General features: G+C 42.0%; 1 protein-coding gene across 6 annotated transcripts in view; it reads right to left on the bottom strand.

Annotated features, from left to right (window-relative positions):
• The window catches only part of KLHL32 (kelch like family member 32), a 246,291-nt gene extending 230,195 nt beyond the window's left edge, over positions 1 to 16,096 (bottom strand). For all 6 annotated transcript variants that reach the window (XM_086707456.1, XM_086707454.1, XM_086707459.1 and 3 more), the window contains exon 1: positions 15,667 to 16,096. The gene's annotated coding sequence lies outside the window, so the exon portion shown is untranslated. The remainder of the gene's footprint in view (positions 1 to 15,666) is intronic.
• Positions 16,097 to 24,951: the final 8,855 nt, after the last annotated feature.

Genomic DNA, 24,951 nt, shown 5'->3' with positions numbered 1-24,951 from the left:
GTCAGCTCCAAGACGATAAAGATCTGATCTGTCTTGTTCACCACTGACTCATCAGCACCTGGCACAGTGCCTGATTTCCCAACAGATGCCCAGTAACGATGTGTTGAATGAGCATTCTTGACAGAACAGAATAAGTATTAATGAGAAAACTGGCAATGCCTCTATAAGCATATTCAAGAAGCAACAACAACACAACATCTTTTATAGCTTTCATCCTGAAATGTGAGCATGGCGGGGGATAGGGTTCAGCCAAGCAGATAAGGTGTGGTCCATGAGTCAAAGCTGCTCATTAGCATTAGAGACTGAGAGACTGGGTAGTGGGAATCATAGGTGGTGGTCAAAATGAGATTGCCTACATTCTCGTTACCCCCACACCCAGGGTGAGGTAATAATGGGAAGAAAGGCTTCTTCTCCTCAATGAAAAAGGAGAAACCATGAGCTCCCCAGGCTCTCCTGCTTCCGCTTAAGGATAACCTTAATACTAGACAGCAAAAATTGACCGAATGTCTACCTTGTGCTGGCAAGGAACCCTAGATATATTATTATACCTGATCCACATTTATACTGCAGAATAGGTGTAACTGTCCCACGGTACAAATGAGGATACTCGGTTCCAGGAGATAAATAACTTTCCCAAGACCAAACAACCAGTAAATGAAAAAACCAGGATTCAGCCTTAAGGCTGTCTTCAAAGCCATTCAATTGATACCCTCCCCCGCCCCCGCCCCGCGCCCGCCACTGCTGCCGCTGTGGCTGCAGATAGAAGGGCAGCTGCAAACAGCCAAAGCCTACTGGCTGCGGAGGACATAAGTGGCTGGGGAACAATGTAATCCAAAAGCAGTTTCAAAATCACTAGCCATCAAGAAGGGCCAGAGCAGCCAGAAGCAGTAACAACAGCAGGGAATAAGTCGGATGTGGTGTCTGTAGCACATGAGAAGCATATGTGAAGGCTGGAACCCAGAAGAAAAGTCCTCCACTATGAGACCCTGTCCTGCTCCAGTACCCTCTGGCAGGGAACAGTGAACCAAAGAGAGCTAAGGGCTGATGCTGATGCTAGAGGGCCTTGGCCAGACACACGTTGTTTTGTTTCCAAAACAAAACTAATGGAACTAACCCTAGAAATTTCCTTTGCTACACCAGTGGGAAGAGAAACACTTAAGGGGCTCAGTCAGTTAAGTGTCTGACTCTTGGTTTCAGCTCAGGTCATGATTTCATGGTTTCGTGAGTTTGAGCCCCGCATTGGGCTCTGCACTGACAGTGCTGTGGAGCCTGCTTGAGATTCTCTCTCTCCCTCTCTCTCTCTGCCCCTCCCCCATTCATGTTGTCTCTGTCTCAAAATAAATCAACTTAAAAAAATTTTTTTAACATTTTTTTTTAAAACCATAAATAAAATTTGAAAGTGTGTTGTTTTGAAAATACCCAATTTGAGGGGCACCCGGGTGGCTCAGTCGGTTGAGAGTCCGACTTCGGCTCAGGTCACGATCTCACGGTTTGTGGGTTCGAGCCCCACATTGGGCTCTGTGCTGACAGCTCAGAGCCTGGAACCTGCATCCGATTCTGTGTCTCCCTCTCTTTCTGCCCCATTTGGGAAAATATACAGATAAAATTATTGGACTCCTTTCAATAGTCCAGTTCAACTGCACAGGCTTCAAGTGTTTTGTAAGTGTGTGTGGGGGGGGGGGGTGTGGGTGTGGGTGTGGGTGTTTGTGTGTGTTTGTTTAAATAAAGTATGTATTACCTGACAAAGAGGCTTAGGAAGAATCAGACATACACGATACTGGAGGTTGCCTAGAAATCAGTATTTCCTAAAAGCATGTTTATATACAGAACCTTTACTAGGTTTTGTGTATAAACATCTATAAATATCCAGAAGAATCAGAAGGTGGGTGGGGAAATGCATTTTGAGACTAAGTAAGCCATAGGTCTTAGAGAGTCACTGGGGGTTTTTAGAAAGCAGAGGGAGATAATAATGGAAGCCATGTTTTTAAAGATAACACTCCAACAGCGTCCACAGCAAGGGGTGGAAGAAATCAGAAACCAGCACGGAGAGACCAGTAAGAAAGCTGCAGTGCTGAGGATCTGAATCACAAGAGCAGCCACCAGATCTGAAGGAGAGAGGACTCTCAAGATACCAGGAAGGAGAAACAGAGGGGCCCTGATCACTGAATATTAAGATAGCACACCAGTTATCTGCAAATAAAGTCCGACACACATGAAATATGGTAATATTTTAATTTTACACTGACATGCTGCTCCTTTAACCCACATTTGCTGAGCAGAGTGCTAAGCACTGCTGGTACAAAGTGAGTTAAGATCAGTATTTAAGTATTTAGAAAGACAAATACAGACACAGAATGGAGGCTCCCCAGGATGACCAGGGACTGGGCCTAACTATAAATGGGTATAAGGGTTAGCTGGGACCCAGTGGGGAGTTACTCAGATCAGAGGGCTGCAAGCAATCAGCAGAGGCGAAGAGTGGGAAGGGACAAGAGCAGGCAAAGAATGTGTCTGTTGTGCAAGATGAGAAGCTTCACCGAGGAGACATATACACAGGTGTTTCATCATTTACCTCCCTTGAGTGTGCCAGCTAGAGCCAGATTGGAGCTGAGGACATGAGCAGATGCCCCCTGAGTTGCCCTGAAGTTACCTTTAGCTCATTCTAATACTAAGATCTCCAATGGGTGGGGTTTTCCTTTTTTTATGAGTGTACAACGTATGCACTGGCATGTTAACATGCTAGGCATGCGCAGCTGAATAGAAGTGCCTCAGTAACAAAATACGTATAAATTCCTTCGTGCAGCAAGCTTCCTTCCCCTAGCCCACTGAGTAAAAGCTTCTTGCACTAACCCCAAAAGAAGACAGTTCTTTGAGAACTATCTCCTTACTTGCTGCAAATACTTTTTGCTCAAACCAAGAGACTCAGGCTGTCTACTGGCTGACGCGCCCCAAGCAGCAGACCTTTGTGTTCGGTAACGCAAGGGAACTTACTGGGGTGATGGAAATGTTCTAAACATGGATTGTATTAATGGCTGTACAACTCTATATACGTTTACTAAAAATTATTGAAACTGTACTTCAATACAGTGGGTTAACTCTATGGTGTACAAATTATCTCTCAGTAAAACTATTCTTCAAAAGCAGTAAGAGCTGCGGAAGAACAGTAATACAGGACATGGAGAATTGAGAGTGGGGGCAGGGGCTGGTGGGTAGCTGGCAGTTTTAAAATAGGGTGCTCACAGAGGGCTTTACACTGAAGGTAACCTCTGAGCAAGGCCTGAGGAAGGTGAGGGCATGAGTCAGGGATAGCCAGGAGGAGGTGCACTCCAGGCACAGAGAGCCATGAACTATGTGCACAGGTTCTAAAGCAGAAAAGGCCAGCGAGACTAGAGCAGGAGTGGACAAGGAAAGAATAGAAGGTAAGGACAGGGAATAAGAGGGAGGACAGATGGTGCAGAGGGTATTGGTTCTTGGGATGGAAGCTATTGCAGTTTTGAGCAAAAGAGTAACACACCCTATGTCAGGTGTTGAAAGGATCACTCTGGCCACTGCAGTGAGGGGAATCAGTGCAAGGCACAGGAGACCCACTGGGAACCTGTTGCAGTAAGTCAAGCAAGAAGTGATGCTGACTGGGCTAACAGTGGTAGCAAGGATGTGGTGAGGTGGTGAGAAACAGTCAGATTTGGGAGTACTGAAGCAGAACTTCCTCGCTGCTTCGATAGAGGAGTTGTCAGAGAAGGAAACCAAGGATGGCTCCAAGGTTTGGGGTTTGAGCAACTAAAGATGCAGAGACCCTGGATGAGGCAGGTTTGGAAGAAGTAAATTTAAAAGCATGTATCAGGAATTCTGTCACTCTGCTGTGTTATTTAAGCCTAAATTACTTCCGATAATTTTGACAACTTTCTTTTAAAGATCATCATCACTATAGGGTGAGTTTCCTTCCAATACATTCATCAGTTAAAGTATTTTAGAAAAATGAGTTGGCCATGCAAAACGTAGAAATGTTTATTTAAAATCCTAATTCTTGGTCTTTCTTGTATCCTGAGGATGGCTAAACAGCTTTTCTTATATAACTTCTCAATTATACTTCTAATGACATTAGTCTTAACCTGCTTGGAAAGGTGCTGCTGGTGGTCCAAGCTAACTAATAAAAGTGCAGTGACCCCAAATGGCAGTCACTCATCCCTGAGCAATTCTTCCTAAAGGATCCAGCTGAGCTGGAAAAAGCACTAATCGAAGGATGTCGGGATACTTTAATGAAATCCACCTCCTATAAAAATATCAACGTTAGAGCAAAATTCATGAATCATCACAAAGAAGTGCCAAAATTCAAGGTCAATCTCTCTGGTGAGTTATTTCTCCTTAGAAGAAAGCTACTATAAAGAGATGAAGGTAGGAAAGGTTGGATTCCTATCTAGAGATTTAAGTAATACTCTCATTTCATGAAATGCAATTTTTCCTTCTCGCACTTCTAAATTTATGTGTGTGTTTGATTCTCTCCATTTATTCTGAACATTTGGCCACCAGACTTCTCTATGTGATCATTATCATTAATACGTGAGTTAGAAATACAAATTAGACTCAGCAGCTGTGCCCAAGGCCATTACTTCCTATAATTTGGCACAGATGGCCAAAAAGATGATTTTGGCAGAATGGCCAAATGCTAACCACCTAATGAGGCTGCAGTCTCAATACTAACTGATGGTAAATGAATTTTACAGTTATCTTCACCCCTCTCCTTTCTCTTACTCCCTCTCTCATTCTCTCTCTCTCTCTCCCTCTCCTTGATTCTCTCTCATTCCCTCTCTCTCTCTCTCTCTCTCTCTCTCTCTCTCCTGTCCTTGACATAAGAGGCAGAAACATATACCCTAACCCTGTTTTGGGCAAAGTTGTAAATGAAGCATTTTACCTGGTTTTCTAGAAGGTAGCTCAATACAACAATTCCAATTCTGAAATGGTCATTCTTTAGGTCAAAAAATCTTTTTCTTCAACTCAAAAATATTTGTATTAAAAACTTTCCAGCGGGGACGGGGGTGGGGGGGTACTTTCCTGCAATAGGGATTAAGCTGGTTTATCCTAACTCGGTGTCAGAGAAACCACCAAAGAGCTATACTGATGATTAATTAAATTAGGAGGGGCAAATATATAAGTATGGTATGTGCCTTTCATTCATACACTGACACACCTCAAAATGACTTCTCTTAAACTTGTAATTAGGCAACATTCTCACCATGCAAAACCGTGATCACTTTCATAGATGTCTAAAATTCATTTATAATTCCATAAGCTGTCTAATGACAAGTTTCTTCATTTCCTTATCTATATATGGGTGCTTAAACAGTTTGCCTATCTTCCCCAAATTCCTGATAATAGAAATATTTTGATGCTTTAAGTTCATGATAGTTAAGAAGGTCACAAAATTCCTTCCCCTGAGGCAAAAAAGATACACAGTCATACTATTTCAGCCTATTTCAGTCTCTAAGAACAGAAATTACATTTAAAAGCCTATTAAAAACCTGCACAGCACCTTCTGAACCCTCCCAAAAATAAAGAGCGAATGACAATTCAAAACTGTAACTTCTCTGCTCCCAAAATCCTGCCATAAAGACCTTACACTATTCTGCTGTGGTTCACTACTGACCTATGAGATCAATGACTCATAAAATTTCATGCACAGGAGAAACAGCATTCTCCATTTGGCTCATATAATTCTGTGTAATCACCATCAATGGTCTCAGTCTAAAAAGGTATAAACTAAAAGCATCTGACTTTATCTTATACAGGCATGTACATTTTTTAAACCCATCTAACAACTTCGATGTTGGACATTATAATGAGGACATTTATAAAGATGCTCTCCACAGCAATACACCTGATTGGTTGTACACAAATCCAAGTGGAAAGTTAGAACTTCTCTATTTTAGCAGGGAAGATATTAATCACACATTGTGACTTCTATCAAGACGGGGCACTTGTTTAGTAAAGAATTGCCTGCAATGCGTAAAGGTTCATTGAGTATCCAGAGAGCTATGTGACCTCAGAACTGATCTGACTTGCTATTTTGAGTGTGGATGACAAGAAAGCTGAGGCCCAGATCCAGGTGGCATGGATAATTCTAGGGAGGTAGGAATAAGAAAAAGAGTGTGAGCAGGCCACTGTGCTCTAGGCTTGCAGCTCCCAAATTAGACCTACCGTGAGAATCACTCAGGGAAAGTTTTTTAATATGCATTTGCTCAGTACCAACGCAGACTCAAACACAATAAACAAGGAGGCTCCAGGAATCTACATTTTTAAAACAATTCTAGGTCATTCTGAGGACTGGCCCCTTTGCAAACCTCCGGGATAGACTCATTTGTAGAACAGTGATAATACATAATATTCTAAAGCAAGATCCCAGAATGTATCATTTTCTAAAGCAACATTCCAGAATGACCACTCAAAAGCACTACCGGAGCTTTTTTAACATAAACAGAGCATTTAAAAAATACATTATTTTGTTCTCATGATTCTTAATGCTATCCCAGTGTATACAGAAGGAGATACAGACTTCTGAGATCAAGCCTGCCCAGGCAGAACTGAAAACTCAAGGCATCTGACTCTGAGTCCCCTTGCTCTTCCAAACCATGTCATTGTGCCTGCCCCCAGCGTCACCGTCACCTCACTCCACAGAAATACTACCAGTGAGGGATTTTCTGTTCTGTTCTGTGAGAACAGCCTTGAGAAAAGGCCTTCTCAACTCTGGCACTGCCATGTAGGAAGCCTGGAAGTTGGCCAGGGAGAGAATTGCGGCTGACTTCCATGAGACGATCCTCCTTCCTGGCTGAGATACTGGGGGGTGCCATGCCATCACAGAGAAAGACCCTCTCCTGAAACTGTCAATACACTCCCATCCCTGAGGTCAACCATGAGGCTCCAGGTAAGGAGAGGCACCTGATCCTAAAAGAAAGCTCCTGAGTCAGTGAGATCAAGCTTCCTAAGTATCTTGGTTAACAGTGCGTCCAATCCATTAGGTGGGCTCACTTAATATTGAGATACAAGAGGTCCTCTTACATCCTTTCCTCTATCTATTAATCAAAAAAAGGAACAGTAACCAACAGCTGCTGATTGAAGCACTGAAAGTTCACATATGAACAAAGAATGATGGCAATAAAATTCTGAAGCAATCACAGGATATGGTTTTTCAAAAAGAGGTGACTACAGAGGAAGCAGAAGAATTCTAATAACACAGTGACCAAAAAGAAAAATACACGAATCAAGGCACATAGTTAGAGGTTCCGGGAATTTTATGCCCCATTACGTCCAGAGGTAAAGAACATCCTCAATTTCACAGACAATAGGTAGTGCTTTTGGTACTACATAGTTAAACCACATAACTAATGCCTCCTGTCCTAATTCCATGCTGACCACACCGTTAGAGCCAGGAGAGAATGTGCTGGCCAAAGAATTCCACCCACATCTGCAAACCCACTGATAGTTACATACATCATATACATTAATATTTCATTTAAAGCTATCAACACAATGTGAGCAACACTAATTGAACACCATGAAACACAGAAATCAAAAATGGACAACTTTGTAAAAGATTACAAGGTCAGAGAAGGGAAATTTATCATAAAACCCTACAGATGACACTAAGATTCACAAATTAGGATTTCAATAAAAAGTCTAATTAAATGCTGTGTAGAAAGGCCTAAGGGGCTGTGCATGAGTTTCTCAAATGACGTTTGATCAATTAGGAAACTCTATCTGTAGGTGATATTAAATACCTTCAAGAAATGATAAATAGCTTTGACCCAAAGCCTAAGAAGATAAGCTACGCCCAAATTAAATCAGATTGTAGGTAATTAATGTTTTCATAGAAGAAAGAACCAAAACCTTCATTCCATATTTCTTTAGGCTTTGAATTCTTGAAAAACCAATCAGCCATATCAGTTCGTGGACATCATCAGTCTGGGAAAGACTAGTGACTCTTCGAAGCCGAAGGGTTATTGGATTATATCTACACTACTGCCTATCACAGAGACAGCATTAAAAAAATGTCTCCTTTCGGGGAATGTCAAACAGAGCAGATGAGGAAGCAAGTCAAAGAGGGACTCTACCAAAATAAATCTCTTCCATTCAGATATCTACCTCAATTATGAACCTAAATTTCTAAAGTAATAACCATAGCCATTGCTTGGGGAGTGGTTGAAAATATCTTCATATTTAAAGGAGACATGTTTTTCTTAGTAATATAATTTTCTAACTTTGCTGGTTTATGAATTCAATGCAAACACAAGATCTGGCACTGATGCCATCTTGGTTACTGTATTTTTCATTGTAGAATCCACACTTCACTGTAATTAATACCCACTTCCCATCAAACCTTTTTGAATTTAGTTTTACTATGTTCTCTTCCAGACCCACAGTGATCAAAGAAATGGGTAAAGGATATTCTATCCTTGACAATCGATCACAAATTTAGCATTAGCAATTCCCTAAGCCTTTTTTATTTTAGGTATGTGAATTAATATTACTCACCAATTCCTAAAAATACATCGTAATTATTAAATTGCAACACAGTTAAACAAACACTGAAATAAGTACATCCATACATAACACACCAGAGCACACGTAGCACATGAAATAGTGTTTTCTGAAAAGATGTGCTTTGTGATTGATGATAGGATAAAATCAAAATTTAGCTTGGTATACGGATTCCTAAACTTTACTGTTCAGGTTACCTTCTCGTAAGTGACTTTTGTTATTGCTGCCACAAAAGTCACCAGTGCAATGCACTGCTTGAAGGTCCCACTGCTGTCTGGACTACCCCCAAGACCACGAGCTATGCGGGGTGACCCTGAAAAAAGTCCGGACACGCTGACCTCATCTGTATTCCTAGGTAGTCAGAGAACTAGATGATGTGAAAAAGTAGAAAAATTACCGTTTGTGAGGAGGAGTTGTTGCTTGGTGGGAGTTGGGGGAAGGGCGGATAGCGGTACAGAGAACAAAGGAAAAAAACGACTTGACTAGAAAGTATTCTCTTTGGGAAGCCTTTAATCCTATCTGAGTTGAAAGTGAATTTGAGGAGTTTTTTCTTTGAGCCTGGTGAGCTCTTGACCTTTTCATAAAATTTACATAATTCCCCATGAAGGGAAACCCCTAGTTGTCTAGAAGAATGTAGGCAACCATACCGTGACCTCACAGAAAGGCTAGGAGGTCTATACCGACCAGGTCCCGGATGCTATTATTAATTCCACAGGGGGCACAAGGGGACCCCTGAGGAAACCCGATTATAGAGCCCTCAGTGGGCTGCCTAGGCAGGAGGAAAGGGACCCTCCCTCCTTTTTCCTGTGGCCAGGCTGAGCCTCGAGGATGAGTAGAAAACAGAGGAAGATAGCTTGCCAGACAGGAAAGACACCAAAACACAGGCCTCTCTCCCTTGGGGGGCCCACCCAAGCAGCTCACCACTCACTCAAAACTCCATTACACTAAGAGGCTAGCTCCTCCGTAAGGCTGGCAGACCAGGTTAAGACATTTTATATGGTACATGAAACTTAAGTGTATCCTACCCTCACTTGGGGGAAGGCAAAGGCGGGGCAGTACGGAGAGGCAGGGGGAATTAGGAAGCACCAAGATTGTATTATGCACCAGGTATTGCGCTGCATGCATATTTTATGTAATCTCAGAATAGCCCTACAGTCTAGGTAATAGAAGTCCCATGTTACAGATGAGGAAAATGGGACCTGGAGGGCATATGTAGCCAGACTGTAGACAACAGAGCCAGGAAGCGTCAGATTTAGGATTCAAATCCGGGCCCCCAGGCTCATGTTCTGCAGGCTGAGCCGTGCTCCCCTGCACATACAAGTGAAGAACTAGAACTCACAAATAACAAGGTTTCTAAGTGATGATTTAGATGAAGTACCAGAACTTATGTCATAAAAAATTGCAAAATGCCTCCTCCACTGCTCCTGGAGTCTGTCCCATTAGCACTGAATGTGTTCCCACTGAAGCACTCAGCCAGGATGGGACTAGTTATTCGATCCATATCCTGTATGCCAAACCGGTTGTGGGGTTTGGGGGAGGAAGTGGTGGTGGGGAGTGGGGGAGCCCTGGAGCCCTGTTTCTAAGTAGCTGGAACTGGCTCATCTGGCATGAAGAGAGGAATATATTATGCCTCAAATAAACATGTAGGAGAAAGTCAAGAGTCTAAGAAAACTGCCAAAGATTTTCCTTCTTCATTTAAAAATCATCTTATCAGGTCGGTAATTTCAACCTTACAGAACTAATTTAGACAAACTTACAGCTTTCTGTGGTTTCGCTTTATGCGGAACTAATCTGACTCCAAAGCAAGTTTACAAAACCGTTTTTACATATAGTTCTTTTAAAAATCTCACCAAAGTTTATTGTGCTGTATGTCTAAATCGAATTCAATTAAATGCATTAATGCATTGCAGTGTGCATCTGAAACAAGGCAAGAACAAAAAAAAAAAACTCCTGAAGTTCAGCACTTCCTCAGCCTAGGAAAGATCTCAGCAAGAAGGCGATGTGAATTGAAGGACCCACTTAGACGTAGAGGTGACAGGACCAGGAGATGGTGAACAAAAGAAATTCCATCTATTAACCCCCAGTAAGAGGGGAAGTAAGACGTTCTAAAGTAAATTCACAAATTCCAGTCTCCACTCTGGAAGAAATTCCAAAATAACATCAGCCAGTTATATAAGGGCAAGGAAAGGGGAGTAAGGTACTACCTAACACAGAGATTCTCTCCACCGGTCTACAGTCACTGTCACCAAAAGGTTAAATAAGAAAGGGGGACTCCTCACATCATTGGCTCTGAATAGTGTCCATTACTTTCCACATATATCCGTGAAGAGCAAATCATCATACTTGATGGGAATTAAATCCCCCCAACTTTAAAGCAAACTCCTATCGTGCCAAGTGTCCTCAGTGCTAGACTCTGGCTAGCTATGACACGTTTCTATTTTATTTCCTCCCGTTACCTTGTGCCCACCATCCTACCCACTCACTGCAGATCTAGTACTTGAATACAAATCTTTCTGCTTGCTTGTCACTTTTTTTTTTCATATCTTCATTCAGGTAACAAAAATACTGACCTAAGCAAGACCAAGAACAGAGTACATTTATTTGCCACCCTGGGTTTGAGTGTCTATTTTCAAAGAGCTAGCAAGCAGCTTAAATTTCTCCTCACTTGCCCCATAGATATGAGACTTCATCAAAGGTGTATCCAACATCACAATCTGCATCTGCAAGAGCCTCCCTGACCTCTAAATCTATGGCCCTGCTAAGAGAAAATGTCTCCACTGACATGGTCTTCTCTCATCTAATTTGCACAATCTCCTGCCCATACTTGAAACTCCAGATAGTTGTCCAACTCCAACTGAATTCATGTAAAATATCTGTGTACACTTTCTTTCTACATAAAAGCGGTATCATGAGAGGAAGTCAGGTGCCAGATGCTGGATGTTACGAATATGGACACACTGGGGCATCTGGGTGGCTCAGTCAGTTGAGTGACCAACCCTTGATTTTGGCTCAGGTCACAATCCCAGGGTATCTAGCCCGGTGTCAGGCTCTGTGCTAAGCGAGAGGCCTGCTTGGGATTCTCTCTTTCTCTCTCTCCCTTTGTCCCTCTCCCCTGCTTGTGTTCCTCCTCTCTAGAATAAAATTTAAAAAAAAATTTTTTTAAGAATACAGGCACACCGTAATAGTTAATGAGTATTTACTGTTTACCGGACTCTGCATAGAGAATTTAATACTTGGTTCGTCCCTTGCCCTGTCAGTCTTTAAGAAGAATCAGTACTATTGTCTCCAGATTCTCGCCCATGTCTACAACTCTCTGCTAGTCTCCTTCACCACCCTGTCTTCCTCCACCCCCTGCCACATACCCCTACTTCCATGTTCTTGCTGCACTCCATCTTGGAGACATTTCTGACCACACAGCTTGTGTCATCCCTTCAGCAACAATGATGAGCTCATCAATATTAGATATCATGAGCATCATCCTCTCAACTCACATTTCCAACTGACTGTCGCTTCCTTTCCATCGCTGACGGGATCTTCATTTACTAGAATCAGACCCAGCCATCAAGGTTCAGCACTAATCCTCCTCCTACACAGGAATAATCTGACCTCTACAATCAGAGTACTTTTTCATTTTTTTCCTGTATCTGGGCTTCTACGGAATCTGGTATCTGTATCTTAGCATTTAACACACAACTGCCTGAAAATCACAATTATGTACATGTCTATAACTTCCCTTAGGTAATCAGCAGAGAAGGAGAGGTGTGAAGTGAGGAGGGCTACTGAGGTTGGAAGCTGTCTTTCATGGGTCTGGTTTAACTTCCCACAGTCTCTGATTCTCTATCTATACAATGGAAATAAAATCCCTACTTTACAAGGACGTTAGGGAGACAATATAGATAGTAGTCTTCCAAACACGGAAAACATGAAAGAAGCCGTAAAAGTGGAAGCTACCAGGAACAGTAAGTTTGTTTGCTCTGAATCCTTGAGGGCAGAGCTGTTCTCCCCACAGGGCCAAGCTAAGACTTAGTTATGTTAGTATTAACCAACATTTCCATAGCTCTTTACTAGAGGTGCAACATACTTCCAGGAATTGAAAACTGAAATGCATTTCCTATGAAAGCATCCTTCTAGAGGGAGATTTTAAAATAAGAGAACTCTTAGAAGCCACTGTTCAAATCTTCGCTTTTTTTTTTTTTTAACTACATCTTTTTGGATCCACAAAAGAAATGACATAAATAACTACTTTCTGACCCCACCAGGTCTGCTTCAATGAAATCCACTGACATCTCTGTAGTATCAGTAGAAACGTAAGAAAATGGAAGCTTTTCAAAAGGTATTTGCTTTATTACAAGATGCTGTTATTTAAGAAGTAAACAATATTTTTTATGTCAGTGTGCTAGGAGTGAATATCCTTTGGGAGTTCCCGTTTATGGTATTCCACCCCCCCCCCCTTTGGAATACTGCAGTATTCTGTGGTGGGTTTTTAGCAAATTACCTAAAGCCTTAATAACAGGTTTTCACTGAAAGGCTCAGGATGCTCCTTTTTCTTTTCTTTTTTTCTTTTTTAATGTTTATTTACATCTGAGAGAGAGAGAGAGACAAAGCTTAAGCGAAAGAGGGGCAGAGACAGGGGGAGACAGACTCTGAAGCAGGCTCTAGGCTCTAAGCTGTCAGCACAGAGGCCGATGTGCGGCTGGAACTCACAAACCACAAGATCATGACCTGAGCTGAAGTTGGACGCTTAACCAACTGAGCCACCCAGGCGCCCCAGGATGCTCCTTTTTCTGACCAACTTTTTATTCTACCTCCACCTACAATGTCAGGTACCTGACCTACTTTTTCTATACTTTATTGTATGTGCCCAGAAAAAAAAAATTAACCCAGGAACACAAGAAGTTTTAAATTATAAATGCTTTTGTTTCACCAGTTTAAAAAAAAAATCCTCTTTTGGAGCACTTCATTTTCTTTTATTTTCTCTGAGGTATAAGAGAGAGACCGAGGAACTCTAAAAAACAAACTTGGACCTGTTTATTGAAGAAAGGATATGGCACATTTTTTAGACTTACTATCAAAACCAGAAAACTCCTAATCACTCTTACAGTGATGGATGTATTTGCTCACATCAGTATTCTGTAAGAGAAAAATAGTTAAGAACTGAATGAGAGTTCAGTAGCTACAGATTGCAACTGGCAGGCCACAGGCCACATGTGGCCCAAATACATTTTTAGTGTGGTCCTTACAGTTTATAAAATTAAGGACACTTCACATAAAAACATGTAAGCTTCTGATTCCCTTGTTTTACAACCAGGGTGGCAACAATCAGCTACAGGCACGTTGGAGCTGCCCTTTTAATAGTGGTTGTCATGTTCCACAGGCCACAATCCACAACCCCCCCTCCTACATGGCAGGACCACTGGGCCTGCTCCACTCCTTTATCTTACCTGTGCACTGGAAATGCAGACCCAGGTTTTTTTTTTTTTTTTTTAAAGCAAAGAACCTGGATCCAAAAAGGGCTTCCCCATTCACTAGCTCTGTGACCTTCCACAAGCTCTGAGTCTTGGGTCCCTTCAGTTTTAACCTGAAGCTAATCCCTTGACCTCATCAGGTTGTTGTGGGAAATAAAAAAGAAGAGTGGAAAAGTACTTCGTAAACTGTAATATAAAATATTTGTCATCTTTATTCATTTCCCAGTCCCCTGTCACTTGTATAAATCCCCTCTACTTACCTCAGCTGTTACTGGCTTCCTTGTTCCTCATATTGCTACTCTGTATGACATAGTTTAATATCAAAATAAAAAGAATTTGATATGTTTCCTTGCCTCATTTAATAAAAGGTAAGAAGATGAACAAATATCAAAGAAAAACGAAATGTATTACCGAATGTCAGTGGATCTTTACTAGGTCCTTTCTGTTTGTAATGAAGGTATGAAATTAGTGCAAAGTGTAATTACTGGATCGCTGATCCCTTCAAGGGCTGTTGTAAGTTCACCCACTAGGCACCTGAGGCCTCAAAGTAAAACTCACAGCCCCATCATTAGGGGTTCCTGTGAGATATGAGCATTGATCTCCTCCCTGGGCCTCACCCAGTGCTCTGGTAAATGATCTGGTCCAACAGGAAAACAAAACAAAACAAAACAAAAAACACAAAAGGATCTATGAGGCTCTCTCTGTGCCTCCCTCCTCTCAACATTTCAATAGAAGCTCCAAAACCTTAGAATCTGCAGTAATAAGCCATGGCACAAATTCTACACCTATATCTATCAACATATAGATATATGTAAAACAAAACAAAACAAAAACATAAGAGCCTTGAAATAAGACAGAATCTTCTCACAAATGGGCAGAGGTGCAGACAACTGCACTTAAGTAATGTTGCAGTGCCCACAGAAATGTTAGCAAAGATTTCTGTCGTGAATGCTCTCTCCTTACATTAGGAATTCACTTATGTATTCCTGTTCTGGTCCATTTGCAATAGACCACCCTTGTGCGAGGAACCACAATTAATTCCTCTTTTACTTTTAATATGAAGATAATCATGCCTGAGTGAACTGCAGGATATAATGTGGAATTAGAAGGGAAAGGGGATTTTCACTGGACTCATTGTTCTTTATAAGATCTCCAAAATTGGAGTACTTTATGATTCAAGACACAATCCGTTGAAAACCCCGTCTGACGAATCCGTTTTGAAGCATACCATATAGCGCATTACCGCTTTCCTTGAAGTTGAATGAAACCATGCCCAGAATACATATTAACGCTTGCCAAATCACCACATGGCCCTCAGCGTGTATTTTATTTTTTTAAACGTAATAAATAACAACATCATTTTTTTAAAAACTACTTCTTTCAATAGACGGCCCAAGGCTGATGTTTAAGCAAGTCTCCTTGGCAACCAAAGAGCACAGTACGTCTCGGGCTGGGGGAAGGGGAGAAGGCGGGGGAGCAACTCCACGGTTGGTAGAATAAGTAACGGGAGTAGTAATTGCTCCCGCTAGACGACGCTGGTAGAGCTGCACCGGCCGCATACCCCTGAAATTTTAACTCCTGTCTCGCCCCCACTGGCGCACCAGCGGCTTCCCACCCCCTCCCTCCGGGCCACAGGCACCTACCCCGAACAGGTTACAAGGAGAGACTGGCTTACCCGATGGGGTGAGCGGTCTGCTGGGTTATGTATGTACCCGAGGCGGCAGCGCAGGCACCGGGCGCTCCCTGATGCACAACGGCTCTGCTTCTCCCCCACGATGCTGAGGTTAAGAGAAACCGCAGTAGCTTCGCACTGTCGGTTTGGGGATGCAGTTGTGAAGACAAGAGCGCTAGCGTGTATGTATATGTGTGTGCGCGAGCGCGTGTGTTCAGTGAGTGAGCGTGTGTGTGTGTGTGTGTGTGTGTGTATGTGTGTGCCCGCGCGCTCCCGGACTCTCCCGCGGGGAAACAGTGTTTGCTAGTAAATAAAAAGCAGCAGCCAGCACCGCAGGTGGCGCGTCCCGGCTCGCTCTGCCCCAGGCGGCCGCGTCTGCCTGGAGACGCACATTGGCGGACCCCGGGGCGGGTTCAGACCGTGATGCGGCTCCGCCCCCTCCCGCCTCAGGCGAGCCAGCGCGCACGCCCGCCCCCTCCCTCTGCGCCGGCCAGCCCGCGCGCACGCTCCCCTCCTCCCACACCAGCCGCCGGGGAGGCGCGCACGCCGCGCTTTCCCCACCCCCCACCCCCGCTCCCGACGGCGAGCCAGCGCGCGCTCCCGCTCTCCCCGGAAGTCCCCCTCCTCCGCGCAGCCAGACTTCGTGCTCTTTGGCACCTGCGCTGTGGGCCGCTGGGTCAGAACTACAGTCGGCCTGCGCCCGAAGCTGTGGTGACCGATACCCGAGAACCCAACCTACCTGCTCCCAGAATCCCTTCCCGTGGCTGGAGAGCAACTGGCGGGAACAGACGGTGTGACCTCGAGCGCTGTCCCTCTGCTTCCCTGACACTACTGACTTGAAAAGTTCACATTGCCACTATTCCTAGTCACCCCTCTATGGCTTTACGATAATGTTGGGAAGACTTCACGGTAACTTTAAGGTTGGATGGGGGCCCTGAACCTGAGAAATGAGGAAGGGTATTTTGGTTACAGCTAATTCAGCATTAACACCGTAAACAGGCAACAACCTCTGTTAAACTTAAGGGCTTGGCCCACTCTTGTGCCACTTGCGGGTCATTGATGTCATTCCTATGTATAACATGCTTACAGCACACACTGAAGCAAAGTGGACAACTTTAATAGGTAAAAATATTCCATATTCCACTTTTGCAATGAAAACCTTGGTCCGATGCAGAGTTAAGCCATCAGGTGTAAGAAAAATGAAACTAAATTGGGGTAAATTGTGCTTTGTTTAAAGTTCAGGGTTTAAACTACCACAAAGATGGAATTTCACAGAATGGTTAAGCCTCCTCTCTGGCAGGTTTGTGTTCTACACTTGAGCCAGGAACAGTGCCTTGATCTACTTGTAGGTGTCAACATTTCCATCAGCCTCAAAACAATTTTTGAGGTTCGGCAATTTTTTCACTTTCAGACCCACAGATTTTATGGGGCTGTTTGCTACCCCTGCCCCATACCTTGGGGCCTGACTCTCTGGCTTCCAGTCCATCATTCCCAGACTCTAGGGCACTGGAGGCCTACTTATCTAGCAGTCTTGGACCCCAGGATAGAAGCTGGGAAGAATGACAAATAACAGACTACAAACACTAGGTGCAGTGCTATTCTCTAGAATTTTTCATATGCATTTGTTATTTTTCATGGGGTGTGGTTTCATACCAGAAGAATAAATGTGAAAGCATGTTTGAACCCAAAATACTGACTATGACTGGTGTCAATAAACACTTCTTTAAGATTCATAAAATATTTATTAAGTTGAATGCACTTAAAATTTTAAAACCATCTAGGAGCTCCTGGGTGGCTCAGCCATTAAGCGTCCAATTACTGGTTACGGCTCAGGTCATGATCTCATAGTTCATGGGTTTGAGCCACACATCGGGCTCTGTGCTGATGGTGTGAACCCTGCTTGGGATTCTGTCTCTCTCCCCTTTCTCTCTGCCCCTATCCAACTTGTGTGCTCCCTCTCTCTCTCTCTCTCTCTCTTTCTCTCTCTCCCTCTCAAAATAAATTAAAAAAGTATTTAAACCCGTCTGTTGATTAGATTAACTGTTTGTTTGGAATAAATAGAAGGTATTTATTTAAAATGGTTAAATAGAACAAAGAATATAACTGCAATTACACAGAAAACAAAAATCTTTATGCCACCAAGTCACCATCTGTGTGACTATGTAAGGTTTCTTACTACTCAAGCTGGGTCTGTCTTGTTTGTGATAGGTAGTCCTACCCACTAGCACAATGCCAGTCACATACTAGGGGCTCAATAAATATTGCTGACTGATACATGGATATTGAGGAACTAAGAAAATATATGTTAAATATCTACTAAAATGTCTACTTCAGAGAGGGTTTTTTTCCCCCTAAGTGACTCCTTAAGATTGATTTAAAGTATAGATTTTTTAAATTAAAAAGCCTTTATTTATCTAAAATATTGGACGACTCCATAGTTTGTTAGACAGTGATCAAAACTCAACACAAATGTGTATTCCAGTATACTCTTACTAGAAGAGCAAATAGGTATTTCTCTGTTGGATACCATTATATATGATCTTTTCCGTCATAGAGAAAATAGCTTAAAACAATACTTCCCAAAAGCCGTTCTTTGAAAGGCTAGTCATTTGTTCAAGAATTTTTTTTTGAACTCTTAGAATGTGTTAAGCAATGTAATTGGTGTAGGGCTTTCAGTTGTCAATAAATAGACATTGCCTCTGTTTCAATTTAGTGAAATTATAAGAGATAAGCTAAAGAAAGAAAGAAAAAGTGTGGATCTTTTCATTGCAAAGTGACAAAAAACTACTCCAATGAATTTAAGCAAAAAGGTATTTGATGGGAAGATAACCGTGCTAAGAATCTATGGGCAGCCAATACATACAAGCAGGCTTGGAAATCTGCAAGAGTTAGAGTAGTTAGTTCCCAAAGGGCACAGACACCGTGATAACAGGATCACATCGGGGCAGAAATAACATGATAGGATGTCTTTCACTGCTGTTTGGGTGGACCCCAATCTATTGTTCTTTGATACTCCCGGTTCGGATTCCAGCTTCCAGTTGTCCTAACTTGTAGCTAGGGTAGGGAGGGACCTGTTATCACAACCCCACCAGATTTGAGAACAAAAAGTGGACCCTGGGTGTCTGAAAAACAACATACATTCACACAGGAAATAGGGAGCCCGTCAAATGAGTTAGGGTAAGACTGAAAACTGGGTCCCTGTCACATTGTTGTATTAAAGACTGAGATCTTGGGGTGCCTAGGTGGCTCAGTCGGTTTAAATTTAGACTCTTGATTTCGGTCATGATCTCACAGTTCGCGGGTTTGAGCCCTGCATCTGGTTCTGTGCTGACAGCACGGAGCCTGCTTGGTATTCTTTCTCGCCCTCTCTCTCTCTGCCCCTTCCTGGCTCACATGTGCTCGCTCACTCTCTCTCTCTCAAAATAAATTATGTATTTATTAACATTATTTATTTATAAACATTAAAAACAAATAAAGACTGAGATCTTGTAATAAAGAAACCTCTCACTTTTTTAAACAGCTATCCTAGAGTTTTGTTGAGTATGGAACACTTTTTTTTTTTTTTTTTTTTTTTTTTTTTTTAGCTTACCTCTTAACACACTTTAGGAAGCATTTTGGAACACGGTAAATTTTTGTAGCTTTTTTCCCCCATCTATCATCAGCTCGTCCATGAACCAAACTGTGAAAACCTAGCATAAATCTACTGTTATCAAGCTTTTATAAAATCTGTATGTTTAACAGCTCTGTGATGATCAGGGTTGAAATTGTCTCTAGACAGCTCAGATTTCAACCTAAAACTACATCATAAAAGAAAGCTATGGCATAGCTCCTTCTTCAACTCCAGAACAAACACCTGTCTTAGCTGCCTTGTCCCATAGCAAATGAGGAAGTGCCATTCTTAATGCCAGAGTCACGGTTTTCTGTCACAAACCAGTGATGACATTAAAGAGTTATCGAGCCAGATTTCTAATTACCATACTTCTAGAGAGAACAGATCATTATTAATTATGCCAAAACCAAATTTGATTTCTGGCTGATATTATCCAGTTTTCAAGCAGAAAATATGGAATAACTCTGGCTAACACCTCAATTTATTCAATTACATATGGGTACATTTTGTAGCTAATTCATGCCATTCATCAGGAGCCAGTATCACTCAAAACTAGTTATACCATGGGAAAATCTTTTGCCATTAACATTTTTATTGTGTATATTTTCTGCCACATTCTCTGGTACCAAGCATTGTTGTTGCTTACGTTGTTTTCAGTCTAATTCAGTCTAATCAACTAGACACATAATGGATGTTTACTAAATATTTGCTGAATATACTGAATAGAAAATTGTCTTTACCAACAAGACAGAATATTTTAATTGCAGTACTAAGTAAGTACAAACATAATATAAAGGGATTTGTAGTCATTATTAGAGTAAGGCAAATTTTAAAATAAATCAGGTTTCTTTTTAATATATCAGGTTGGCAAAGATGTAAAGAATATGATAATACCTTGTGTTTGAGAGAATCTGGGTAAATGACTTGTGAGTTATTGCAAGTGGATACAAACATTTTGGATGACAACCTGTCAATATTTACACTTTATTAAAAACGCATATACCTTTTGCTATAGCAATTCTACTTGCAGGAATTTATCCTAGGGTTACTGTTGGTTCACAAACTGGCCCCCAGACAAGGAGGGCAAAGAGAGACCAAAGAAAGGAGGCAGCACATTCCAGATTGTGAGGGGGCAGGTTTACTAAGCAAGGGAACTTACATAAGAGACTTGTCTCTGGTGGCCTACCAGAACTTTAAAAGTGTATACAGAGGCCCTGACTGGGTTCAATCATGTGTACCATCCAAGCCTATGTCCTTGCAATGGCTCCCACTATGGGGAAAGGTGGGCTGAATTTACCTTCCAGGGACAGAGGAGGTGGTGAGGAGTCTCCACTTGCCTGGACCCAACTCAATTGACTTCTCAACCAGCAGTCACATCATCTCCATGACCTCCTACAACAGTTACCTCAAATAAAGTGCAAAAAGTTATGTGGAAGGACACTCATGATAGTTTAGTAATATCCAAAAGAGAGAGAAGGAAAGATGGAAAGGGAGAGGGAGAGAGCTAGAGTCCATCATTTGGAGACAAATCAAATAATTAGTATACCAAGTGGCCACTAAAAGAACTTAAGTAGATCTGTACACACTGATGCCAAAGATATATCACTAAGAGGGAAAAAAAAAAAAAAGCAGGTTGAAAATCAATAGGGATATGATCTAGTTTGTGTAAAAGTAGGAAGAGAGGGAGGGCAGGAGAGAGGTGTGTGTGTAATCATGTGTTTTTCCATTTTACTGGCTCAGGAAGACAAGGGTGGATCTCAAGCTGGCTTCCTTCAGTCTCCCCTACATACAGATCCTGAGACTTCCCATCACACCACTACCACAGACCTTCTGATCCAGGGGGCTTGCACATGTCTTAGGCCATCAACAGGGTCAGGATGGGCCCCTCTCATGGCACGGATGGGTCCTCTCTTGCTGCATCTTGGAAGGTGATGTGACATTACTGGGAAGAAAGGCTGGCACACTCTTTAGCACAGGTGACAGCTGTATTGGGCTCAGCTGAATGAAGCCTGGGTGATAGGCAGTGCTCACCGTGGTGGAGGATAGTGTCTCCGGATGCCAACTCAGCTCCTGTCTAAGGATTCTTCTCCACCAGGCCCCTTGTCCTGGCTCCAGGGACCGTAATGTTTGAGTAATTTTTTTCTGAATATGATGCCTATTTTTTTTATTTTTATTTTTTTTTAGTGTTTATTTATTTTTAAGAGAGAGTGAGTGGGAGTGGGAGAGGGACAGAGAGAGGGAGACACAGAATCTGAAGCAGGATCCAGGATATCTTTGTTATATCTTTACTATCTTCCTGTCACTTCAGTTCAAGGAAGCCTAGCTGATCTCCCCCAGTTCAGAAGTTTCCTCCTCATCATGTTCTTCCCCTAAAGTGTTTTTGTTTCTGGGTGCACAAGAGACCCTGCTTTTCCTCTGGGACCTAGCCTTTTGAAACCCATAAGAAGCAAATCTGGCTTATTGTTTCTTTCTCAAGGTGTGTTCTCTACTGTCACCCATTCTTTGAAGCAAATTTTAGAAAATGCCTACTCGGTTGAATGAGGAATAATCCCAAGTACTAAGAAATACCAATAACAAAAACATATTAATTATATCTAGAAATACCCTAGATGTGAAATTTTTATTCTCTTTGGGAAAGGGGGTGATGTGGATCTTTTGTATTTTATTTTATAGCCTTCTGTGCTGTTTATAACTTTTGATGAGTAAAAATACAATGTATAATATTAAAATGCATTTGTAAATGAAAAGTAACACTTTGTAGAATTTACTTATAAAAACAGATATCATAGTACTTTCAATTGCATTTTAGAAACTAGTAGGCATCTGGGCACATGAGTGGCTCAGTCAGTTAAGTGTTCAACTTTGGCTCAGGTCATGATCTGATGGTTCATGAGTTTGAGCCCTGTGTCAGGCTCTGTGGTGACAGCTCAGAGCCTGGATCCTGCTTCAGATTCTGTGTCTCCCTCTGTCTGTCCCTCTCCCACTCACTCTCACTCTCTCTTAAAAATAAATAAACACTGGGGCGCCTGGGTGGCTTGGTCGGTTAAGCGTCCGACTTCAGCTCAGGTCATGATCTCACGGTCCATGAGTTCAAGCCCCGCGTCAGGCTCTGTGCTGACAGCTCAGAGCCTGGAGCCTGTTTCAGATTCTGTGTCTCCCTCTCTCTCTGCCCCTCCCGTGTTCATGCTCTGTCTCTCTCTGTCTCAAAAATAAATAAAAAACATTAAAAAAATTTAAAAATAAATAAATAAATAAATAAATAAACACTAAAAAAATTAAAAAAGAAAAAAAAAGAAAATAGTAGGCATCATATTCAGAAAAAAATTACTTAAACATTTTGGGAATCATTTTTTTTAATGTTTATTATTTTTGAGAGAGAGAAAAAGAGAGAGAGCACACACAGAGAAACGGAGACAGAGGATCCAAAGCAGAGTCTGTGCTGACAGCAGAGACCCCAGTGAGGGGCTCAAACTCACGAACCAAGAGATCATAACCTGAGCCAAAGTTGGTCCCTTAGCCAACTGAGCCACCCAGGCGCCCCCATTTTGGGAATCCTGACATCAATCAAGCCACATTGGCAACTACATAACTATACCTACACATAAGCTTAATGTGAGTGGAAGATTAAAAAAAAAAAAAAGAAAGAAAACATGTGTAAATGGATCCCATACTTCCAACATGTGGCCAGAAGAGACTATCTGTTAGCTTTGATGCTATACTCTTTCCTTACTGTCTCCCTTTCTCTTTAGCCTTAGTGAGAAACAAATCACAATATTTTGGTCAAAGTCTCCAACATCAGTTACAGACTCCTTGGCTTCTGTTTTAAATGGCAAAACCTGACTCTGGATCACTTAGGCAGGAATATACATTTTGGGAAGGATACCGGTAGCTCAGAGAATTGAAGGAGCAGGAGGGAAAACACAAATAGCCAATCTTTGAGAAGGACTTGGAACTCAAATAACATCATTCCATCCAAGATGCAAATTGCCAGGGCAGTCTAACTGGCCCAGACTAGGTTCTGAGCCCATCAGTATGTGGTGGGGAGGTGGGGTGGAGGGAAGAGAGGACCACATGGAATGGAATAGGGAAGGAGTGGTTCCCAAAAGGAGCAGCGATGCTCTCTTCCCTCAATGAGGGGCAAGGGATGCTGCACAGGCCAAAGACAATAGCTGTTCATGATCTTCATCTTTCAAATGGAGACTTACCTGAAGCATTGCATTTTTTCTCTCTTATCATCTCTTCTCCTGCTTCCCTACTGCTGCAAAGCACATTTCAGGTTGAATCAGAATTGTTATTTTAAGACAAGATAATACAGGTTCTTTCCAATGATATAAATTCTTACAAAAAGAGGTGAGTAGCCCATTGAATGTAAAGATATCTCAGGAACCCTGTTTAGATAATTCTCTCATGGTTAGTCCATTTACCATGGAATTTAAATTGAACACTCAATGATACATGAAAGTTTTAGTTTCTAATCTTAGAAGGATCTGTGTGGGATCCATTTTCCCAGGAAATCCATCACGATTTTACAGTAGTATAATGTAGATTAATGTAACTGACACTTCTAAAATTCTAATTCCACAGCAGTAATGTATGAATTTAATCATGCCATTAAGAAAAAAAAAATGTTAACTCTATTCATTAAAATTATCCTTTCATTCAAACTTTAATAGTTTCCCAGTCACCTCAATCTAAAGGTAAAATAGGTCATAATAACTGTCAAAAATAACAAAACCATTTCTCCAGCTTCAGCCAGTCTGCTTAACAGAAACCAGCAATCCCACTTCAAGTTGTCTCAGATGAATTTTACCAGGGAGCTCTGTTAACTTTCCCAACACATCCTTGGGAACACAGGGGGCGACCTTTCTGCTGCAGACCCAGTAAGTGCTCTTCCCCTTGTTGCCTTGGACATCAGCTCTTTTCCTCTTCACTTACCTTTTTTAATGTCTATTATTATTTTTTTAAGTAGCTCCTTTCTTCCAGACCAATGGTTTTTAGCTAGAGGCAATCTTGTCTCTCAGAGGACATCATGTCTAGAGATACTATTATTTCTTATGACTGGAGATGGAGGGTGCTACTGTCATCTAGACAGTAGATCCAGGGATGCAGCTAAACATTCTGCAAAACCCAGGACAGCCTCCCACAACAAAAAGTATGCATCTGGCCCCAAATGTCAACTGTGATGAAACAGAGACCCATCTCTAGACTCCAGCCCGAGTCGCAGAGAGCAGGCCTATGAGACAGTCTGAAGAACAAAAGCAGTCTGTCCTTAAAAATCACCAGGCCTCTGATATTTTTATCCTAAACACGGTTCTTACCTTTGCCTTCCCTTAGGATGACAGGACTCCTGCGACATTAAAGAGGGAATTGCCTTCTCTCTAGGGAATGTAATGATCACTTGGGGCATTGAACGGGAAATGATCCCCGCGTTGTGGCTACTGTCTGTTGTTATCAGCACCTTTCTCTTGCCTCATCCTTCTTCTGGTAACAAACCCTCTACCTTGACCCCAGGGGTGGGCATGTAACTCAGGTTAGCCAGACAATAGGCCTTTTTGCCAGAATGTCTGCCTTTCTTTTCTTTTCTTTTTTATTTTTTAAAATTTACATCCAAATTAGTTAGCATATAGTGTAACAATGATTTCTTTTTCTTTCTTCTTTCTCTTTCTTCCTTCCTTTCT

This window comes from Puma concolor, chromosome B2, assembly GCF_028749965.1.
Source record: "Puma concolor isolate L17-30 chromosome B2, mPumCon1.1.hap2, whole genome shotgun sequence".
NCBI classification, from domain to species: domain Eukaryota; kingdom Metazoa; phylum Chordata; class Mammalia; order Carnivora; family Felidae; genus Puma; species Puma concolor.
This window is presented reverse-complemented; position numbering and strand designations above follow the sequence as displayed.